General features: G+C 34.2%; 1 pseudogene; it reads right to left on the bottom strand.

The window, feature by feature from the left end:
- Window positions 1-24,460, bottom strand: part of LOC126707619 (probable 26S proteasome non-ATPase regulatory subunit 3) — a 153,546-nt pseudogene that overhangs the window by 14,433 nt on the left and 114,653 nt on the right.

Here is a 24,460-nt window from a genome sequence, read left to right as displayed (position 1 = left end):
CAACCAAGGCAAATGTCAAATTTGAGAATTAGGATGGCAATATGGTAAAACAGGGTAAAGGGCTTCAGGCCCATTTTCTTGAAGAGACAGAATATGTTAGCTCCACAGATGCACAAACTGCTAGTGAGAACCCTACAACTCCTCCCTTACCTACTCTATAATAGTTGTTTTTTCTATTCATTAAGTTACACATGCACCCAGAGGATTTTGACTTTTGAACCTATGATCTTGCCATCCAACACCATCTTTTAGGGATAGCTAAATATAATTATATAAACTACAAACCAAAAAAAATAAAAATGGCAATACCAGCCTCGCCAGCCTTTGAGAAGAACTCATACACATCTCTTTCATTTGCCTTCAAACAAATCTTCAAAATAGTAAGCCAAGATAATAAGTCAGACCTCAAGCTGTCAAAATTAACAAAATAATACATATGCCAAATGCATTTGATTACCTGCTAAGCAAATACGGTCCTCTGATCCTGTTCAGGGTCAGCCTCTGGTTCAGCCACTTCCTCCTTTTTCTCTTTATATCGTCTGCAAGTAATGAAAAAAATGTGAAATATAGACCCAAAAAATTCACCAACTGATAAGTCTGTCAATGAACAATTCTTATGGAAAAAACAAGCTGAGCCAGAACACTCTTAAAGTGAAGAGTAGCACAGACATTGTTTTACTCCTTGCAAAAAATATGTATATGTATTTAATGTGGCAAAATTGCCTTGGATTGCAAACGAAAAGGAAGAAAAGAACAATCCCAAAATGGCAGCAAATTATTCTCCACTATGTGTAAAAAGGCCGAACCCAAGTATAGTCCTGCAGGGAACTAAACAAAGTTAACATGAAATTACCAACGCAGGCAGATTCAGAAATTTAAAGATTGCTTCATCTTAAGATTTGATAAGGACCATCCTGGAGAAAGACGTGGCAATTAAAGGTAATGAAAACATTGGGACCAATATAATCATAAACGGAAACAGCATCATGTTGTATTGATGGCAGTACCCAAGGACCTAATAGCATTAACTTGGAACCTGTTAAAAGCTTATATTTCCACACAACAGATAGAACAAAATTGAGACCTTAAAAATTATGTCTACAGTCCTATATTCGTTTGTAAACCCATACTTTTGACATGATCACATTATACCCAAATAAGACAAAAAAATGGAAATACACAATCCAATCAGTTCTTGGTAATGATTATAGAGAAAGCTTGGGTTGTAGGGTCTCATCATTTGGAAAGCTAGATAAATAAGACACCATTCACAAATTGTATAAAGTTTCTTGTCAGAAAATGTAAGTACTTGTAAGGAGAGTATGAATGGGCAAAGAAAATTATGCAAGATATCTAAAAAAGTCTCTTCAGAAGCAATGACTACCGAGAACAGCAATCAATTCCATAGTTACAATTATATTCAATCAAAGCATTGCTAACAGTGAACAAGACAAAATACATAAATAAGGAAACTACAGGTCATCTAAAACCTATAACTTCAAGACATGAAACCTAATTAGTTTGTTGAGGGTCCATAACTTTCTTAATATTATTTGTTATTTTCAAAATATAATATTAAAAAAAAAAGTGATGCTAGAGATACATACTATTTTACAAAAAAATTTACAAACTACTAATGTGGTGAGTGATTATTGGTAAATGAAGAAGTGATGTTAATAGTAGGTTTAGATGAAAACTAGTAAAAAGTTGACAAAAACATCAGTTTGTAAAAATGTTGTAAAACAGTTTGTGTTTATAACATTACTCTAAAAAAAATTATGTAAATCAAAATTTCTTTTTATCATGTTTAATTTGACTCAATTGAATTAATAAATGCAATTGTTTTTTATTATCAACAATTAATATTAGATGTACTCTTTTTTTTGGTAAACAATATATTAGATGTACTCACTGATCTATAGGAAAATATTCATTTTGTAAATTAATGTTATGCTAAAATGTAAAACTCACTGTGGGGGGATGAACTTGAGCTTGGGCCGAGAACCAAAGGCCCAACAGATCATATCTTAAAAGATGGGTCCGACCCAAAGATGTGAATATGAGCGAAGAAGCCTGAGGTATAAAAGACAACTCCTAGGAACAAATCCCATGGAGGTCTGTGGTAGCTACCACTACCAAGGCTCCCTACCGAGGTAATAAGCAGGGCTTTTCAAATAGCAAATACGCGAGGAACCACGGGTTACTAGTTCCCCTCTAATCCGAGATACCACCATCATCAAACTCGCCTTGGGAAACGCCATGAAGAGATAAGGACCACAGAGGCAGTCACCTCTGCATTAATGAGATGTTCTCAACCTAAACTCTTCCACATTAAATATTAATTGACCAACCTGAACAATGAAGATGCCTCCAAAAGTCCAATTTCATGATAAAGGAATGGCAAAATCAAGGGGTGATAAGACAAGTATCCCCCAAATCCAATTACGAACAGGACAGCTAGGAGAGAGGGGAGGTGCAACAAGAAAAGAGATTCAGTAAAATTGAGTGAAAAGATTTAAGGAAGAACAAGAGAGAGAAAGTTGTAATAGTAGAATAGGACTAAGAGTTTTTAGTTTCAATCCTATCCTTTGTACCACGGGAAAGTTGTTCTTATATTAATAGAAGCCTTTCTGTTCCTTATTATCTTACAATTTGTTGTTTAGATCTCCCATTATGGAATTTCTTACCTTTTTCCTTTCACAAATTAATTGTTTAAGTCCTTTTCTTTGTCACGATTTGAATAGTGGTTGTTTTTGAGCCCCACACTCACTTAATTTCTAAGTTCTATTAGTTTTAGTCCTTTGATTTTTGATTTTTTTCGATTTTTTTTTCAGTCCCCTATACTTCAAGTTAATTTAATTAAAGCCTCACCATCAATTTCTGTTAAAAATTTCTTTAAAAAAATTTAGAAAATATTTCTCAATCATTAATTTGATTTTTTTTATTAAAAAAAATGAAGAAAAAAAATTAAAAATTTAAACAATTAATTGCAATATTTAACAAAAGTTAATGGAAAAATCTTAATTGAATAAAATTGAAATTTAATGGACTGAAATAAACAAAAGCACAATTAGATGACTGAAATGAATTCTAGTTAAATATAGATAGTGAGTTTTACATTTTAACCTTAATATTAAAAGATTTTGGTTTCTCTTCTACTTTGGTTACCTAAAAGAAGGGAGAAGATAGTGGAATGAAAGAGTGTAAAAGTCTAAAAGAGGATTAGGCTTGTCGACCTCTTATCCTGGGATCCTTAATTCAGTTGTCCCAGTTCTACCACCTATAGCAGGAACATCAAAAGAAAGCTAAACCACAATTTAATCCACTTGATGGTCATTTGTAATTAGCTTCTTCTGCTATTTCTTAACAATATAATTCATTATACCTGCTTCATTAGAAGAAGTTGCTGGAGCAAAGCAGTTTCACCTAGATAATTAGGTGCAAAACAAGAATTGAGTTACCACTAACATTGTCAACTATAGTCTCCTATTCCTGAATAAAATCAAATCATAGTCAACTATAGTCTCCTATTCCTGAATAAAATCAAATCACAATGGTTATATATATATAAACTTACAATTAAATATGATTATAGAGCAATCATATCTAACAAGCCTTCGTCATTCCTAAATGCCAAATAGTTCCTCAAATTTTGGGAGGGGGAGAAGGATATCCAACGCCCAAACCACAAATTGGTGACACAAGCTAATAAATGGGCAACCCAAAAACAAAAACAAAAATTACAAGATCTAAAAGCCTTCACTAAAAGAATACTCATCACTTTGACTAGCCAATGGGATTTCAATATGAGGAACTTCAAAATGACCACGATCTTTATTGATATATGGAGAGATAAACAATCTAGGAAATAAAAGCAAATGAATTAACAAATAGCAGATCACGCAATGCTGATTAAACAGGAGAAAAGGAGATACGGGCTAAGTTTCTTCTTGTGGTTGTGAAATATTGAATTCGAAAATATTAAATTCTTAATATCCCCTTTTCCATTGTTGGCAGAAGCCAATGTCCCAGGGTGCTAGGGACTCATTCTGGCTGGAGATTACACTTAATTTTTTGACACAAAGTAACATAAATATTGGCTGCCAAGTACCAACAATATTTCAAATACCTATTGCACTGACGGAACTCTCAAGGCAGGGTCTTGGAAGGAGTTCATGCTTCCTTTGTAGAGTCAGAGCCATTTTATACATTGCCACATTTACAATCTTCCAATTTGTGTACTTCTGGTCTTTTTGGTGTAACATGGATTTCTATAGCTGGAATCTTGTTCCCCTTGCCTTTTTTTTTTTTTTTCATCAGCATAAGTCAGCATATTCTCCCTAAGCTGATTCCAAAGCATCATTTGCAGGAACTGGATGCAGCTGAATATGAGGAAGTCACCAGTGCCCCAGGAGTTTTTATCAGCCTATCTTTCATTTCCTTTATAATTCAACCATTTGCCTTTCTCTTTTTAAGTTGTATTTTCCAATGCTTGAAATTTGCATCTTTGTTTAATAATAAATTTTTGTTATTGAAATTTAAATATTCACTGCTAATGCATAAATTTTGATAATGTGAAATATTATTTGCTTAAGTTTGTTTCCTTTGTTGCATTGAAATTTGGAGCATAATCTGATAAGGAATAGATTTGCTTGAGGTTATATATGTGTGTCTTTGTGTTTTTAAGTTTGTATTAAAAAAATTGATATGATTGGTGAATTTGAAAATATGCTGCTGAAGACAATAAGTTTTATTTAAAATGAGATGTGATTTTGATTTGTATTAGTGTGTCTATCAACCATTGCTTTGTTCACTCAATGTAAGATGAGTCATTGAAGTGGAATGATGTGAGCTGAATAATGAACAAGTAGTAATGTTAATGTAAATGCTTTTTTTTTGGTTTAAGGTGGTTCATCATCAATTTTGTCATGTTTAATTTGTTCAATTTCCTTTTGTTCAATTACCTTTTGTTTATTTGTTAAAGTACTTTCTCTGTTTTCATAATTATAATTGTTTATTCAATGTTGTTCAGGATCATCTTCTGTAAGAGCTGAATCGATCCTCACCAAAATGCATAAATATTGTCTAAATGTGTTGGATTCTTCATATGCAAAGTTTATGGTTTCTTTGCACATTTGTTAGTAGAATAGTGGTTACATTTTTCTTTAATTTCATGAAAGTGAGTTAAAGCACTGAAGTCTCAAAAATTGAATAGACATAGTCAAATCATGTTTTATGTAATTGCATGTGTTATGATACTGGATTTAAAACTTAGAAGTTGGCATATACAATTTACCTTTGGCTACTGGTTGCTGTTGTGGTTTAGAATGAGTGAAAATATATACTAGTTTACTTATTCATAAAAGTCACAGGTAATATGACATTAAACTATTATGCTTTATTTACAAGATATTTGAAAGTAAAAACATTAACATACAAAATGAACTTATTAGCACTTTTGATTATGTATTGCTTGGTTATTGAAAAGCTAATTGGATTTATGCCCAGGCTAAAAGATTGACATTGGGAAATAAGGGAAAAATTATGGTTTTTGTGATTGTAATTTTTTTTGATAATGTGATTAACCCTTTGGGAGAGTTAGAAATATGAGAAATAGTAGGGCACCATTGGAGGACTAAAATACCAGAGATGGAAACGGAGGCAAATGATTTTTTGGTTGCTATCTATTCGTCTCCCCCAGCCCATGCCAAAAAGCCCCACAGTTAGCCCCTTTTATGTTTACAATTCTTTGTTCCTTTCACTTTTTAAATTTTATTTCACGTGGCATAATTGATTAAGCCCTATCATTAAAATTTAGGGGTCTAAACTATTGCCTAGTTTAATTAGGTAATTTCTCTAGTTGAATATAATATGGTATTTGAATTTAATTGGATAATCTGATATATTTCACCTAGTCTATATATATATATATATATAACTGAAACTTTTGAAATTCCCACAAATTTCTACGTCATCACTATTTTCTTTTTCTTTTTATTTTAGATTCTTTTTGTTTTCATTCCCCCAAATTTCCACGTTATTACGATTTTCTTTTTCTTTTTCTTTTAGATTCTTTTTATTTTTGTTTCCCCACTATATAGAGTTTTGGTTGTGGTGATGTCCTTTCTCCTAAGGACACTTTGGAGGTAGTTTAAACATAGTATAATTCTAATTATTAGGCCATTGCACAGCCAAAAACAAAACAAATCTTATCTTATCCTCTCCCATATATAAAATAAGATAAGATTTGTTTTGTTTAGAGCTCCCACAGTTTTACCCATCAAAATTATTTAAATAAAAAAACAAAAAAAAAAAACCTTTGCTATACGTGTTTCAATCCATATACATAACAATTTGTCTGCCTCTGTTTTTTGATAGGTCGTCTGCCTAAATTTATATCTACATTCTAGTTAATATTTTGTTTGGAGGGGGCGTAAAAAAAAAATTATTGATATTGCTTGTTATAATTAGAATTCTACAATACAAACCCACACTCTTCTAATCCATCGTTTAAAAAAATAATAATAATAAGAGAGAGAATTCTATTATAGTTGTATCACGTACAAAGCCAGTTTTGTTATAGTATTGTTATAGTAGTATTGTTGGCTCAGTTTTATCACGTACAAAGCCAGCTACATATCACACGCAGTCACTCTAGCGATTGTGCTCCTTTTCAAGTTGTTGCAAATAGAGACTTACTGATCAAGTGATCATCAGACCATTGTTTTACTATTGTTTTCATTGTTGTTTGTACGAGGGCAGAGCTCCTGCTGTGCCATATCTCTCTTTATTCCAGATTTGATTTGGTTGAGTTTTGGATAGATTTTTAATTCTGTTATAAATTAGTCAACTTAGTTTTGTTAGCTTGATGAGTTTTCCCTTTTCACTAAATTTTTTTTACAGGTTTGGGATTTGGCTAGAAGAAAGCTTTTTTTGCTTTGAATGGTCATGAAGCGCCATCTTATTCTATTTGTCCCCACCACAAGAAAAACATTCAGGTAAGACGCATAATATGTTTTAAAGTTTGAATGACAATTACCACATCATTCAAAGTCCAAGAAATAAGGTTTTAAGGGACAAGCTTAATTATTTCTTCTTTTCAATAATAAATAATTTTACTGCAATATTGGTAATTGGTTGAGGAAATACAATATGTTCATATGGCTATAGAGTAGCTGAGAACGGTAGAAGCCAACTTTATTATAACCACTTAAACTGAATTGACTAAATTCCTTATTGTTACAGACTTACAGGGAATAACATGAAAATGTGGAATTAATTGTTGTAATTTTGATTTTATTCCACGCCTTGAATTTTGTCTATACTATTATTACAACACAGAGAAAGTAATATTACTACTCAAATTGATGCGTCTCTCTCATGTCATGGTCTCTATCCGCATCTTTGTAGTTTGTATTTTTCAACTGTTATGGGAAAATTAAGGCTCGATTCTGAATATTATAGCAATTACATCTTTGAGTTAAGAATTGTAAATTATTTTATAGGTTTCGATAATTATTCACTTGCAGTGAGTTGTTGACAACATAAACCCATACTTTTCAAAAGGCTACTTTAAATAACAAGTAAGTCAATACGTTTCTTGCATTTGGATATTAGCTAGAATTTTTTTCAAAATAAGTATTTGATCATAGTTGTATTGAATTGATTGCATTTCTAAAATTGTTGCTTTGACCTATTTTTGCAAAGTACTAAACATAAGTATTTTAAACTTTTGGTTAGTTGTGTCCGATAAATTAATAATTAATCTATACAATTCCTTAGAGATTTTTTCCTAACCTTTAAGAGTAGCACATTTTAATTGTCTTTAAGTGGTTTATCCTTCCTTTGTATATTATTTGCTCACAATTCTCATTAATATGAAGTTTATAATTGCTTTTTGTTGTGAAATTATTTTTATCATGTAGGTATGACAAAGAGAAAGTAATACAATGTTTGATGTGGATAGCTCATTATTTCTTTGGGATGAGGCTTCTTCAAGAAAATGATATGTTGTAACTATTTGAAATGGTTTTTTTAATTTATTTATTCGAACATGCTTGAACCATATCATTGTACTGTTTTTAGATGAATATTGTATGTTTGACTAATCTATTTCTCCATAATTTCAATATTTATTTTGAAATAGAATTATAAAATTTGATTGGTTTCAAATGATTGTACCAATAAAAGTGCATGTGCATAACTTTTTTTCAACTATCCCGTGCATCGCATGGTATTATATACATAGAACCAAAGCCTTTGAAGTTTCCACAATTTTTCATATCATCGTTTTAATTTATAAAAAAATTTTAATTTTTTAAACTAAATAGTAAGAAAGTTCTAACAGGAGTCTTTTTTTTTTCCTTAATCCTAATTTTTTTTTTCATAAGTCTTTTTTTTTTTTTAAAATTTTTTAAACTAAATAGTGAGAGAGTTCTAACAGGAATTCTTGATCAATGATTTAATACTTTTTTAAACACCTAACATTATTAGTTGCCAACTTTCTTTTTTGAAGCCTGTCTTGTTTTCTTTATTGTTTTTTATGTGAACTTCCTCAATTCAACTAATCCAAATTTCCATATTGCTAAACTACACGGAAATGTGACGGAATTATGGGTGAGGATAGGAAAGCTTCTCTCCTTGCTAAATATAATCATTTCAATTTTTAGTAGGTAGGTTTATTGGTTTATTTCATGGTTTTGAAAACTGGATTGAATTGGCTAGTTCAAATAGGAATTGAACCCTCAACTGGTCCAGTAAAAATCGTTGGTTCAACTGGTAAAAACCGAAAACTGAACCCTTTTCTAGTTTTTAACCTTCCAATTGGCAAAAATGGGCATTTGCCCCTTTCGCCCAAAAGATGTAGCAAAATGCCCCTGTTCTGATACTATTTAGCCATATGCCCTTGTTTCTTGTTTTAAACTTGATTTTCTAAAAATCAAGTTTTAATGAAAAACTCAATTTTTAGAAAATCGAGTTATAGGCAAAAAACTTATAATAAAAAATTACATGGAACTCGAGTTCCATGTAATATTTTGCAAGTAACTCGATTTTCATTAAATTGAGTTTTTCATTGAAACTCTATTTTTAAAAAATCGAGTTTCAAAAGAGGGGCATTTTGCTAGACAGTTTCAGAACATGAGCATTTTGCTACTTGTTTTGGGTGAAAGGGGCAAATGCCATTTTGGCCCCTTCCAATTTCATTAAAAGTCACATTTAAGTTAGATGAGTATAAAATTCTAAAGACATAATAACGAAAAGATATAACATAGTCAAATGAAAGACTAGTCTTGCTCTCGTAATAGCTAATTGGCTGATAAAATGGACAACAGACTAATAGGAAATCTTTGCTTTGGCCTAGATGCACTTTCATCATTTTTGCCCTATGTTAATTGTGGTAATTTACTCGATTATTTTTATTTTCATTTTTTTTCTTGGGATTTTAATTTCCCCCCTTAAATGAATGTAGTCTATACTTATGCATCAATTCGTGCGTACATGGTCATTTTTTAGATCATTGAAAATGGTTTTCACATGGCCAACTGCAAACTATCCAGGCCATTCTCAATGTACCCTTTGTGTCTGCATGATAAGGTTCTTCAATTTCAGTTTGACTCTGATTATTGCTATATGATTAAATAGAATTTTGGTTTAATGATAAAAGTGAAGAAAATTTTCATTCTAGGTGGTTGGAGAGATTTTGGTTCGTAATGTTGTTTGGGTGATAGGTGGCTCTTTGGGGTGGTTTGTGGTGGCTTGGTGGTTTGGGTTGGTTGGTGCAACACACTGACAAGTTTTTTTTTGGCCAAAAATTATGTAGGGGTAGGAGAGAGAAAAATAATATTTATATGGGTAGAGAAAAAATATTGAGGCTGATGTAGGTGTAGCAACATATAAGTTTTTTTGGGTTAGTTTTGCTAAAAGTGTGTAGAGACTAATGTGAACGCTTATCATATAATAAATGGCAATTTATGAGGAGAGAGAAAGGAAACGTTCATTAAACTCTTTAATAAGAGTGGAAAAACGGAAATTCAATAAATGAGTTCTTTAGTGGGTTCTCAAGAGTTTCCATATCAAAATTATTTTTTCACCTATTTATGAACACAAGATATTTTCAAATAGTGGTGCCAATTACATATCTTTCCTTCTACAACTAAAGACGGTTAACACTTGCTATCTAAAGAATTTCAAGACTAAGTGTTAATGGAAGGCTACAAACAATTTGTTGTGAAGGCTTTTATGATCGTAGTAATGGCATTATTTGCTTTTATCAGAAGCACACAAGGGCAACCAATTTGTTGCTTTCGCAATGCTTGTTGTTGCCAAACTTGTAGCAAATCGCCGCACGTAAATAATTGAAATTTGCAAAAACATATAAATTGCATGAGTGAAGTATGAATAACATATGAAAAATATGAGTAAAGTATTTTAACTTTGGGTTGAATTGCTACATTTTTTGTACGTTGCCTCTCTCTCTCTCTTTTCATATAGCATGGTACAAACATAAAATACCACAATAGCTACAATTCTTGACATAAAAACTTCTCAAATGAGGAATTTTAGAGCTTCAACTTAGCAAAAATAACTATTAAGATTTAATGAAATTGCGTTTTCTTTTAAAGTGTTAAATTTTTTTGTCAATATATGGACTTTTAATTAGATCAATTGGAAGTTGTTATGGATGAAACACAGTGACGGAATTACACTATGGCTAGGGAGCCATAGCTTTTGCGTAGACCAATGATTTTGTTTCTTCACAACTTTGTTCATACTAACAAAAAATGGTTCCAACTTTATATATTTGATAAAAGAAACTCCATCCAACAAAAACAACAAAGGGTGCTCTATTCATATCTAATATTCATTTTCTTCTTTTAATTAGAATGCTAATCACAATACTTATTATTTTAAAGCGCATATTTTCAATTCTATAATTTTAGATGATCTTAGATATCAATCATAAAAATTATATTATTATAAAAGTCAGCCACAACTTTAAAGCACCAACCTGGGTTTTGGATTTAAGTATATATTATTTGAACTTGGACTTACTTGGAGCTATATGTTATATGGAAAAACTGAATTGAACAACGTAGGTACTGGGAACCTAGACTTACATTTGTCAATTCAAAGTCAAAGCCTTCTCCATGCCTTTCTACATAAAAACAGACCTCTTGGGAATTTCGCCCAGCAATAACCAAACAATGATTTCTCACTTGTTATATTGAACTCAAAAACCAGGTGCTGCAACAGGGGCTTTCCGAGCAGCATGCAGGAGGGATTCCTTTACATCTGTATACTCCAATTGTCCTGATCCTTTTAGGGAAAGGTAGCAGCGGAACTGCAAGAGAGAACAGCCAGTTTCCAGAACGTGCAGTTTAGAAGTGAAACACTTTCAAATAGAAGCCACGATCACTGCTTTATCAGTGAGATTTGAAAATAAGAATCCCTTCCAGCCCCCCACCTAATTAAAGAAAAGAAAAATATTTATTTTCTACAATTGAATCTTGTCCATATATGTTTTGTTTGACATGAGCCAAATTTTCACCAAACCCATTTTCAAATTTCCCTCAAAGTTCACAAATCATTGTCAAATTTGATGCAAACATAGGTTACAATATATTTAGTAAAGACTAGATAGACATAGGTTAAAATGTAATATCATAGTAATATATATTAGCCTCATCACACACATTCCGCGCATGCGATGAGGCAGCGCATGTGATGAGGCTTTTTTTTTGGATTAGAGTTATAATTTTTTCACTTATTTCAATTTGAGATTTACATTTATTTTTCCACAAAAATTGCACGTTTAGAACCACTAATATGGCCAAAAGTATCATAAGGCTAGCTCTAAAAAATGAAAATCAGAATAGCATTAAAATATATTTAGTTTTTTTTTTTTTTTTTAATTGTAATATGTGGCAATTTTATTTATTTATTTATTTTCAGAACTTGGGATAGGTTTTTTTTTTAATAGAAAACCGGACGGTAGTTTTTATTTTAACAGAAGGTGGGGATTGTGAGGAGTTTTTATTTTTTCACTTTTCTGTTATTAATTTTTGTCAATTTACGGTTTTAACCCTTTTTATTTTTTATTTTTTAAGAATAAGGATAAGTTAATTAAATTTAGGGTATTTTTGTAAGTCAAAAAGGCAATATCTAACTTTCTGAATTTTCTTAATATATAGAGAAATATAGAGATTAACACATTTTGAAGGGGTAGGGGAATTAAATTTACAAAGCAAATTAACAGATTCTTGAGTTAAATGCGAACCGAGGCTCATTTGTAGAGCAGATGTCTCCAGTATCTGATACCATCTATTAGTTTGCATTATCTATTATAGCACAAATTGCGCCATATCAAATTGCCTTTGATACAATACTCTCAACATTAGCAACAGGGTTTTGCAGAGTGCAGTCTTAAGCTTTCAGCTTCTTTGCAACATCATCTAGAGAGATACAGGTTTTAAATATTAGCATTGATACACCATATTGAATATGCTAGTATGTATGCGGAAGCGAAAACATAAAGTATAAAACACAATAACACACGAGGGTTACATGGTTCAACCTAACGGCCTACATTCACGGAGGTTCATTTGTAGAGTAGATGTCCCCAGTCTCCTTTGATACCATTCATCCATTTGCATGATCTATTGTGGCATCAATTGCACCATCTTGATTTGCCTTTGATACAATACTCTCAGCATAAGCAACAGGGTTTGCAGAGTCTAGTCTCAGCTTCTTTGCAACATTGGTCAGAGCGAAACGGGAATGAGATATTCTAATGATGTGAAGCCCAGTCCTTAAGACATTGTGCCACAACCTAACAATCAATTTAAGGGTCCGATCTGAATTGAAAGTATTAGAAAACTTCTCAACAACATTCCTAAAGAGCTCCCGTTCACCAATCCATACTGCCTAAAAAGACCTTGTCTTTGTCAATATTGACAGCAAAAGCTCATGAACCTAACTGGAGAGTTGAATCCTGAACAGCCATATTTCAGGCCTTAGAGTCATCTGCCAGGTGTCATGCAAGTAATTATCAAGGTAAATTGACATGTAAAAAAACTTTAGTCTCGGTTTAGCCACATTTTGCATGGCATATGATCTACATTTATAATATAGCTTACTATCTGGACTTTAAAAACATGAAAGATTTTTCTCAGAAACATTTCTTTTTTCTTTTTTCCTTTTAAAGATCTACTTTTAAAGCTAAGAGAAGACAATCATAAAATTACAATTCTCTAAACTTGTTCTCTACTGTGCTATCGATGGGTACTGATTAAAAAAACCCATGCTATCCATGGGTTGGTTCAGGATCTGAATTTGATTTTGAATCAGATAAACATTATAATATCTGATGATTTTAATTCAAATGCTCCTGTCCCATATTATTTGCCCATCTTCAAAAACTCAACTTTTAAGGAATCATCATTTACTGCTTTGACTATTTCACTCAAAAGCATAAATTTTCTAAAATTATCCTTAAAAAACTTTTTGAACTTTTCAAAAAGACACAACCTTATGTAAATTTGAAAAGTTATAGTATCATTTCTAAACTCATTTTAGAATGATGACATCTCCCAAAGAAAAGATGGAAAAGCAGGAGGGAGATAATTTCTAAGATATAATCAGTAATCAGATACAAGACTAGGGCAGACTAGAATCAATTAAATTTCAAAAAAATTTAGACATTAATAATGAAGCTTTATATGTTTAAAAAGTATAATCTTTACTTATGGAGATTTAGCTTTTTTATTAAAAAAAATTAATTTCTATTAAAAAAAAATAATTTCTATTAGTATATTATTTGGATTTGTATTCATTTTTTATATTTTCATTCAGATCCAAACTCAGCCACAATTTTAAAGTATCAGTCTGCTTTTTGGATTTAGGTATGTTATTAGAACTTGGCTGTCACTGTATCAGCATTCTGGACTTAGTCCAACCTGCTGGCAGCCTATTCTATATGGAAAAACTAAATAAATAACTGAAGTAGGGGGAACCTAGACTTACATTTGTCAATTCAAAGTATGGTCTCAAAGCCTTCTCCATGCCTTTTTGCATAAAAACAGTCCTCTCAGTAATTTCTCCTAGCAGTAAGTGAACAGTGATTGCCCACTTGTTACATTGAACTCGAAAACCAATTGCTTCAACAGGGGCATTCTGAGCAGCTTGCAGAAGGGATTCCTTTGCATCTGTATACTCCAACTGAATTGTCCTGATCTTTCCTAGGTAGAAAAGATAGAGGCTGAACTACAAGAGAGAACAGTTAGTTTTAGAATGTGCAGCTTATAAAAGTGAAACAATTTAAAATAGAAGCCACGTTTACTGCCCCATCAGTGAGATTCGAAACTAAGAAACCCTTCCATCCCTCCACCCAAAAAAAGAAAGAAAAATAGTTCCTTCACTATTATCTGTAATTTTTCTACAACAATTGGATCCTGTCCATCTTTGCTTTCTTTGACATGAACTAAATTTTCACTAACATCATTTCCCTAAAAGTTTCCAAATCATATATAATTTGAAGCAAACATGACGAAGGGAACAAATGGTTGACAAGAATGCCATTAAAAGATGCCTTCGATAAGCTATGTCATGTCATGTTATTATCTCTGGCATAATTGTTCAACCTTTTGCAATAATTATACTATCACTGGACTGAACCCTAAAAACTTAATATTACAGTTGCAGATATGCAACTTGGCCTCCCACAGAAATCTGAACCATATCCTACATGTCAGTGACCCCAAAGTGTAATGGGCATATAGCTTTTTAGTTTTTTAGTAAAAACATTTTTTTTTTTTTTTGAGATATAATATTCAGCTAACCCTTGCAACTTGAACCTCTTCCCCCTTGTACCTCCAAGCACTTTGTGCATGGGAAGGTGCCAATGGAGATAGAAGGCTCTAGGCAGCAGCTTTGTGGTAAAAACAATTTAGAGCTACCTGCTGTTTTGAATGGGCTCCAAATTGAGGTGCCTTTGATAGAAGCTTCTTTGCCTGATCATATAAGTTGTAATGATCAAGCAAAGAAGTGTTTCCTACATCATACCAATATCCAAGTATAAGACACCGGTAATATAGACACATTTAATCTATCAATTACAAATTTATCTGATTCAACTCACTTATCAAAAAATAAAATAAATAAAATTTACACAACTCATCATGGAGCAAGGTCACAATCCAGTGTAGGGAAAGAGGATACTATGAATGCATGAATGTCCATGTTAATCATACAATCAATCAGTATGAATGAGAGACAATATCATTCAATCTACATATTTGCCTCACTGACAAAGAGAAAATTAATCCCTGATAATCAGATAGTCATGACAAAAGAAAACTCACCCTCTAATTTCAGCAAAGCCCCCCAATGAGTTCATAGCTAAGAGAATAATAGAGCCTAGATGCTAGAAAAATCAATGGTTCTCCAATCATGTTCTTCAATCGAACAATGCTAGCCAAGGCACAAACTTTAGCCTGAGAGATACCAAAAGCAATGTTAAAAACCACAATGACTCAGGTGGGGGAAAAAGGATAAAAAAGAAAGGACCGTGATCTAACCATGTTACCTCATTGTATCTCTTCTGATCAATGAGAAATATTAGCAGTAAATCTCTAGCTCTAGCAAGGGGTGTTTTGCAATAGTTTGAGTCCCAGATGTAGTAATGTCAACATCCATGTCATTTTTGTCCTCTTGAAACCAACCTTTAACAGTTTTAGTTTTCAAAAGCATGACAAGCATGCAATATATAAATTCTAATTACGATGAAAATAATTCTCAACTAACTATTCTTGTAATTTAGGATGCTTAACAATATTAAATGTAGTGGTCTGTGACTCCATAATACTAAAGTCATTATATTTCTAATTTTTTTTTAAAAAAAATTTATTAAGTAAATGATGATAATTAAATCCAATCTGAAAGTACGTAATTTAAACTCCAAGAAAACATAAAACGTATGTTTGAATAGTTACACGTAATTATAAATCGTGTTAAGTAGAAATTAGATTGCAAATCAAAACCTGCCAGCCTTTGAATTCAATTTCCATTAACCTTTCTTCACATGAACCTCATTAATATTACCATATTCATTCACTTGAAAACCATGTTCAAAGGCTAAAACATTTGGCATCATTGATTGGAGCGTAGTAGCACATAGAGGAACTATGGGTGTTAATGGGTTGGTAAAATTGGGCTTCAAGGACTAGCAAAAATGCATGATCCAACTAGATGCACTGCCATATTGAGTCCAATTAGTTAGGTTCATCTTCATTGGTATCATAGTTGCTTGATCTAATTAGTCAGCATCAAAGGGAAACATTTGAGGAAATTCTTGTTGGATGAGGATTGAAAGTGCTAGACTTGAAACATCATGGAGATAGGTTGTTTGCTGTTAAACAAGTCCAATGTGTAACTACTAACTAGAACGGTTCTGGTTCTGGCTTGCAAGGAATGCTAGACTTGAAATTATTTTTGCTTGGATTTGGCTTGTTTATCAAACAAGCCTAAAAAGGCTCAAGCTCAGTTTGTTTATAAATAAACAAATATGAACGAGCTTTTTATCAAGTCTAGCCTGAGTTGTTTATCAATGAGATATAACAAGCTCAATTTTCTTGGAAATGTTTACCTATCAGTTGAATGAGCTTTTTGTCAGTAAAATTGCATTGCAAATGCACTGCAGCCACCAGCAAGATATATATATATATATATATATATCATTCTGATCAAGGAACCAAGTACAAGACCTTTGCTGGGCCTGTGCTCGCCAGACAAGAACTTCCAGATCCCATTTTTAACATTCTCATCTTAGGGCTTCTTTTCTTTCCTCTTTTTTGCTCCATTTTTATTTTATTCTGTTGGTTCGTAGTAAGATCTCTAATCTAATCCAACATTCTCATCTTAGGGCTTCTTGTCTTTGCTCTCTTTTGCTTCATTTTTATTTTATTTGTTTGGATTTAAGGTCTATAATCTAATCTTTTACAAGTTACAAAACAATTAGAGAGGCACAAAAAAATTTTAGAAGTAAAATGTCATATCCTTTCATGAAATTGCCACAAGAATTGTTATGAGCTTCAACGGCAAGTAGTGTTTACAAGCTGATTGAAATATTGAAGAAAGGATATGACTGACCTCCAAGAATTGAGAGGGAGAAGAGAGAACAGGAAACAAAATTGTTGGTTAATTTCTGCAAGATCTCATTACAAAACCAAATACCTAGCTGAACTAGTAACTCCTTATGCCAGCCGGCATAACTACCTCGAACAACCTACCAGTCAGTCACATGCTCTAAATTTAATATCTGCTGCACTACTAAAATAGTATAATACTGCCCTTATCAACATACAAATGTGCCTAAGCAAGTACAACCGGTCTTAATTAGTTCATACAAGCAAGCAAGCTTTTATTACACTTAGTCACTACTTAACACAGCACCAGAGCAGCTCATAGGCTCAGGCAGCACCAGATCAAAGCACACAGCACCACAGCAGTAGCTCTAGGATTTAGACAACACCAGATCACAGCACACATATGAAACAAACATAATATGAGATTCCTAAGAAGCATTAGTTTTGGTATAAATCAAGAATAAAATTCACCTACATTACATCATTACTTTTCTGCCTACCTCAAAACAAAATGATACCAAAGGAAACAATATGATAATGGTCTCATTGGTATCACACTTTCATAAAAAAAATCCTATGATTATCACTAACGATTTCACTTCTTATCCAGATAGCTCAGTTGCTCCATCAAGTAACACAAGGCTTTCCATGAGAGTAGTAGTTATATGTGGAGCATCTTGGAAACCAAGATCCTTCTCATGTAAAGTTTCAAGGTCAAGCGAAACAGTCACGTAGTACCTCCTTTCAGCGTTGGATGAAGGATTAACTCTCTTTAAAACTAGCAGTTCACCATGACTGGTGCAACCAAAGAAACTTACAGAGACAACATTTTCAAACCGGACAAAAAAAAAGTTTGGTCCATGATTCATGTACACCATACTCCCCCATCACCCATATGAAGCATGAATGAGGTGTACGCGACCTCATAAAGTCATTGTATTGGTCCCCGTTGATGTGGTCGAATCTGAGGTGATCCAATGTAATGAAGGCCAGTTTCCCCTTGAACACCATCAGACAATTTGGTTTCGCCATTTGACGTTGTGGTGTCAGTTGTTGTTGTACATCAGGGAGTGCTATCTCTTCCAATTTATCATTACTGACATCAAATGACAAAATCACATAATGACGTTATAAAGAATTTGGGAACTCTCTCTCTCTAAATAGAATGAATGAACTTTACTGAATGAATATGAGAATACAATTATGATATGTACACTGTAGCTATCTATATATACAATCTGTGGAAGTAAACTAAAGTAACTAATTCCGTGAAAAGAGGAAAAATGGTTACAACAGTCCCACTTGTGCAAGCTGTTATTTTGCTTATGTCATCCTTCTATCCACGTGTCATCCTCTTATCCACGTGGCAAAGCCCCTTCATGCATGTGAATAAAATGTTCATGATAAGGGACTGATTCAATCATTTCTAATAGTTCTGGACTAATCCTCTGTATTTCAGCTCCTTGAGTACTGCCCTGTTCTCCATCTCTGGTCTTGTATCTATTAATAGCTTGAGTGCATTCTTCCTTGCTTTTAACACTCCCCCTCAAGAGCAAAGCTCTTGCTTCTTGATTCAAGAATGGATACTCAGGATATTGAATGGTTTGTGCAAAGATATTGATAACTCCCAACCTTTTTTGCAACCTCAGAAAATTATCCACACCTAGAGCTTTAGTAAAGATATCAGCCAATTGATTTCTTGAATTAACATGGAAGGTCTTAATTGTACCATCTAAAACTCTATTCCTCACAATGTGACAGTCTGCTTCTATGTGCTTGGACCTTTCATGGAAGACTGGGTTTGCAGCAATATGTAAAGCAGCCTGGTTGTCACAGTACATCAAGGCAGGTTTGTTATGTGAGATATGAAGGTCCTTCAATAGGTACATCAGCCAGAGAATTTCACATGTAGTTGAAGCCATTGACCTATACTCTGCCTCTGCTGAAGACCTTGACACCACAGCCTGTTTTTTTGACTTCCAAGAGATCAATGCATTGCCAAGAAACACACAATATCCAGTTAGTGACTTTCTGGTATCAGGGCACCCTGCCCAGTCAGCATCACAGTAAGTTTTAAGCTGCAAATCTGACTCCACAGGAAAGAAAACTCCTTGCCCTGGTGTGCCTTTGAGGTATTGCAATATTCTTGTTGCTGCCTTCATGTGAGGGACTCTAGGCTGTGATAAAAACTGACTAAGTCTGTGAACAGAGTAGGTAATATCAGGTCTGCTAAGTGTAAGATACATTAGCTTCCCTATTAACCTTCTGAACTGACCTGGCTCCTTAAGTAACTCACCATCACCCTTGGACAATTTTAACTGTTGTTCCATAGGTGTTTTGGCAGGTTTACAACCAACCATGCCAGCCTCTTTGAGTATTTCAAGAACATATTTTCTCTGATTTAGGCTAATACCCTTATCACTCCTTGCAATTTCTAAGCCCAAGAAGTATTTGAGAGAACCTAGATCCTTAATTCCAAACTTCTGGTCTAGGACAGCTTTAACTGAGGCAATACAACCTGGATCATTACCTGTTAGAACCATATCATCCACATATACCAACAATGCAGTGAACAAATCACCATTGGAATGAATAAACAAAGAATGATCTGCCTCGGATTGAATGAAACCAAGCTGTAGGATGGTGGTAGACAACTTTGCATTCCATTGCCTTGATGCTTGCTTCAATCCATAAAGAGATTTCACAAGTTTACAAACCAAAGGTGCAGAAGAATGTGATGAAGAACACTCCCCCTTACTGTGAAAACCAGGGGGCAAACTCATGTATACCTCTTCATCCAAGTCCCCATGCAAAAAAGCATTGTTAATGTCTAGTTGATGAAGAGGCCAACCTTTGGCTGAAGCAAGTGCAAGAAGAACTCTGACAGATACAGTCTTTGCAACTGGAGAAAAGGTTTCCAGAAAATCTAAACCTTCTCTTTGGGTATAACCTTTGGCCACAAGTCTGGCCTTGTATCTCTCAACACTACCATCTGAGTTGAACTTCACCCTATACACCCATTTACAGCCAATGGGGGTCTTTCCAGCAGGTAGAGGAGTAAGAATCCAAGTCCCAGTCTTCTCCAAAGCCTGAATTTCTTTATCCATAGCCTCTCTCCATACAGGAATTTGAACTGCTTGGGGGAAAGTAGCAGGTTCTGGATGACAGGCATTGACAGTCATGAGATAAGACTGATAAGAGGGATTCATGTGTGAATAACTGAGAAAATCAGCCATATCATATGGGCAACCTGAAGCAGGAACTATTGCATCTGAAGTGCAACCCGGATCAGCAACCAGTGCAGCTGAATTGCAAGCATACTCTTGCAGGTAGGCAGGTGGTTTATGGACCCTGGTGGATTTTCTGGTATGTGGAAGTGCAGTAACAGGTATAGGAACAATAGGTGAACTAGAAGTAGTCTCTAAAGAAGTGGAATTAGACAAAACAGTGTCATTGGGAATGGATGTGGAACTGTCAGTTTCATTGACAGATGGAGACAATGGAATTGGAATATTTGAAGTATGAGGGGAAAGACCAATGACATTTGAAGTATGAGATGGAATATGGACCTCTGAAATACTAATAGGAGTGACAAAAGAATCTAAATTGCTGTGTGTAGGAGAATGAGAACCAACATCAGTTGTAACAAAAGGATCATTGAAATCAGTTTTGCCTTGAACATAAGGAAAATGATTTTCATGAAAAACAACATCTCTAGATGTAAACACAGTTTTGGTAGACAAATCCAAAACTCTATAGCCTTTAACCCCAAAAGGATAGCCCAAAAAAATGCATTTTTTAGCTCTTGGATCAAACTTGGTCCTATTATGAGAGAGAGTGGAAGCATAACAAAGACATCCAAAGGACCTTAAATGAGAATAAGTGGGGGAATGACCAAATAAAACTTCATAAGGAGTTTTATGGTTTAAAACAGAGGAAGGGAGTCTGTTTATCAAGTAAACAGCAGTTAAGATGCAGTAACCCCAAAGGTGTAAAGGTACATTGGATTGGAATTTAAGAGCTCTTGCAACATTTAAGATATGTTGATGTTTTCTCTCCACAACAGCATTTTGTTGTGGAGTTTCAACACAACTTAATTGATGTAAGATGCCTCTTTTAGTAAAGAAATCTTTAAGGAAAAACTCAGTACCATTGTCTGATCTAATACATTTCACTTTCCTTGCAAATTGTGTTTCAACCATTGTACAAAATTGGTCTAAATGAGATGCAGTTTGGGATTTATGCTTCAACAGATATACCCATGTACATCTTGAACAATCATCTACAATGGTTAAAAAAAATCTACAACCATGAATGGTGGGAACAGAGAAAGGTCCCCATATATCACAATGAAGTAAATCAAAACATTCATTGGAAATAGTTGTACTGATATTGAAGGGTAATCTCTTCTGTTTAGCAAGTGGACAAATGTCACAGTGAAATTTTGCATTAGAATTGATACAATGTACATTGTTCTTATTCAATAAAGCCAATTTGGCATCAGATATGTGTCCTAATCTAGCATGCCATATGTTTGGCAGAGTTTTATTAGCAGAAACAGATAAAGAAACAGAATTTGAAGTTGGTGCTGATTCTCCCTTTAACAGCAAATAGAGACCATTGATCTCCTTACCCAGACCAATTGTGCTCCAATGAGCTAGGTCCTGAATAAAGCATAGATTGCCAAAAAATATGAGACAACAGAGAATGGATTTTGCCAATTGACTGACAGAAATCAGATTAAAATTGAAGGAAGGAACACAAAGTACATTAGAAAGAATAAGATTTTCTGAGACTTTAACTGTTCCTATGTGAGTCACTAAGGCAGATTCACCATTTGGAAGATTCACAAATGTGTTTAGAGTGGCAGTGATAGAAGTAAAAACAGTAATAGAGTGAACCATGTGATCTGTAGCTCCTGTGTCTATGACCCAATCAGAATTCCTAAAGGCATCTCTATTGACATTTTTAGCAGAAAATATAGAGTGTGACAAATTAGGACTAAAAGAAAAATTGGAGGAAGTACCTGACATGAGGTCAGAACAAGGATTAGCTGAGGAATGAACTTGTGATTGTGAAGAAAACACACCAAAATTACCACCAGAATGTCCTTCCACACCAGCCATACTTGAAGAAGCTCGCACATTAGCTACATGGTGTGATCCATCACCTCCAGAAGCAGCTCCTGAACCAGAATTGAGGAAAGCCAATAACTGCTCACATTGTGCCTTGGAAATGGGACACAAATTGCTTCCTGATGTGAAATTCTCAATTCCATTGCTCAAATATGAAGAGACCTGATTTGCACTAGCATTATTTTTCCCTTTTGGCTTGTATCCTGGCGGGTAGCCATGAAGCTTATAACACTTTTCAACAGTATGCCCAGACATGTTACAGTGTGTGCAAAATGGCCTTTCTTTCTTTCCATTTCCTTTGTTCCAAGAAGAATAACCTCCTGAATTGTTCTTTGAATTAGCATACATTGCTACTACATCTCCCTGTGATGAGCTTGAACCTTCATGACCAAGATTTTTATGTGATTCTTCTTGTAGAACCAAAGAGTAAACCTTGTTCATTGAAGGAAACGGATCATATGTGAGAATTTGACTACGAAGAGTCTCATAGTTCTCATTAAGCCCCATTAAAAACCTCATCACATATGCCTTGTTGTGTGACGTGCTTAGCAGCTTCATAGCACCACACGAGCATTGTGGAAGTGGCTCAAAATTGAGCAATTGATCCCAAAGTCTCTTGAATTTAGTATAATATTCAGAAACTGACATCTGATTTTGGCAGAGATGTGAAATCTGCTTCTGTAGATTGTAGATTTTAGGACCATTCCCTTGAGAAAACTGATTCTTCAACTCAATCCACATCTCCCTCGCAGTCTCACAGTACATAATACTGCTTGATACATCCACATGCATCGAATTTATCATCCAAGATGATACCATAGTATTGCAACTCTCCCAATCTTCATACAGAGGTGAATCCAAATCTGGTTTGATGATCTTGCCATTGACAAAACCAATCTTCTTCTTGGCTGTAAGAGCAAGAATCATCGCCCTTGACCACGATTGGTAATTCCTCATTCCAAGCAATGGTTGCGTAACCAAGATACTGCCTGGATTTTCACTCGAGCTGAGAAAATAGGGATTGGGAGGAATGGAATTAGGGTTAGGAAGAGTAGAATTAGAAGGATCGTTATTGGAATTCAAAGCAGACTGTGATGGTTGAGGATCAGAGGGATTATCGGATTCAGAGGACGCCATTGTTGTGCTTCACCGAAGCTCTGATACCATATAAAGAATTTGGGAACTCTCTCTCTCTAAATAGAATGAATGAACTTTACTGAATGAATATGAGAATACAATTATGATATGTACACTGTAGCTATCTATATATACAATCTGTGGAAGTAAACTAAAGTAACTAATTCCGTGAAAAGAGGAAAAATGGTTACAACAGTCCCACTTGTGCAAGCTGTTATTTTGCTTATGTCATCCTTCTATCCACGTGTCATCCTCTTATCCACGTGGCAAAGCCCCTTCATGCATGTGAATAAAATGTTCATGATAAGGGACTGATTCAATCATTTCTAATAGTTCTGGACTAATCCTCTGTATTTCAGCTCCTTGAGTACTGCCCTGTTCTCCATCTCTGGTCTTGTATCTATTAATAGCTTGAGTGCATTCTTCCTTGCTTTTAACAGACGTGCACCAACATATCCTAACCAATGCAAAGCCCCACTAACAAATGTAGCAGTCTGATCGCCGAAATGGAAGATTGCAACTTTGTTTGTCAATGAGATTCCAACCTTTTTCCAAGAGTTTGAGCTTAATGTGTAAACCTCAGCCTCAAGCTCAAAACAGAGGGATTCGGGTGAATACATTTGAGAGATCTTGACAACCTTGTAGTCATTGGTCTCGAACTGATAAGCAAACCCAGTAGAAACATAAATAAATTGGGTTATCAAAAAAGCAGGCAACCTCTTAAATTTTCTAATGCTGGGGTTCCACAAATATATAGAATTAGCATTAGTGGAAGCTTTTGTAGATCGATAGAGACACACCAGGCCATTGCATCAACTAGCTAAGTGGATTCTCGGAAAAGCAGAGGGAATTGGGTACTCGGAAATCCTGTTAAATGCGTGGTCGTAACCACCGATAAAGCTTGGGATGGTGACGATAAAAGGAAAACCAAGAGAAATAGTAGGAGTTATGAGATAAGCTATGCTGTTGTTGTTGTTGTTGTTGTTGTTGTTGTTGTTGTTGTTGTTGTTAAGATTAAGATTAAGGTGGGTGGAGATGAAACTAGGA

Source organism: Quercus robur, chromosome 11, assembly GCF_932294415.1.
Source record: "Quercus robur chromosome 11, dhQueRobu3.1, whole genome shotgun sequence".
NCBI classification, from domain to species: Eukaryota; Viridiplantae; Streptophyta; class Magnoliopsida; order Fagales; family Fagaceae; genus Quercus; species Quercus robur.
The sequence above is the reverse complement of the archived record's forward strand: the minus strand, read 5'-3'. Positions and strand labels throughout refer to the sequence as shown.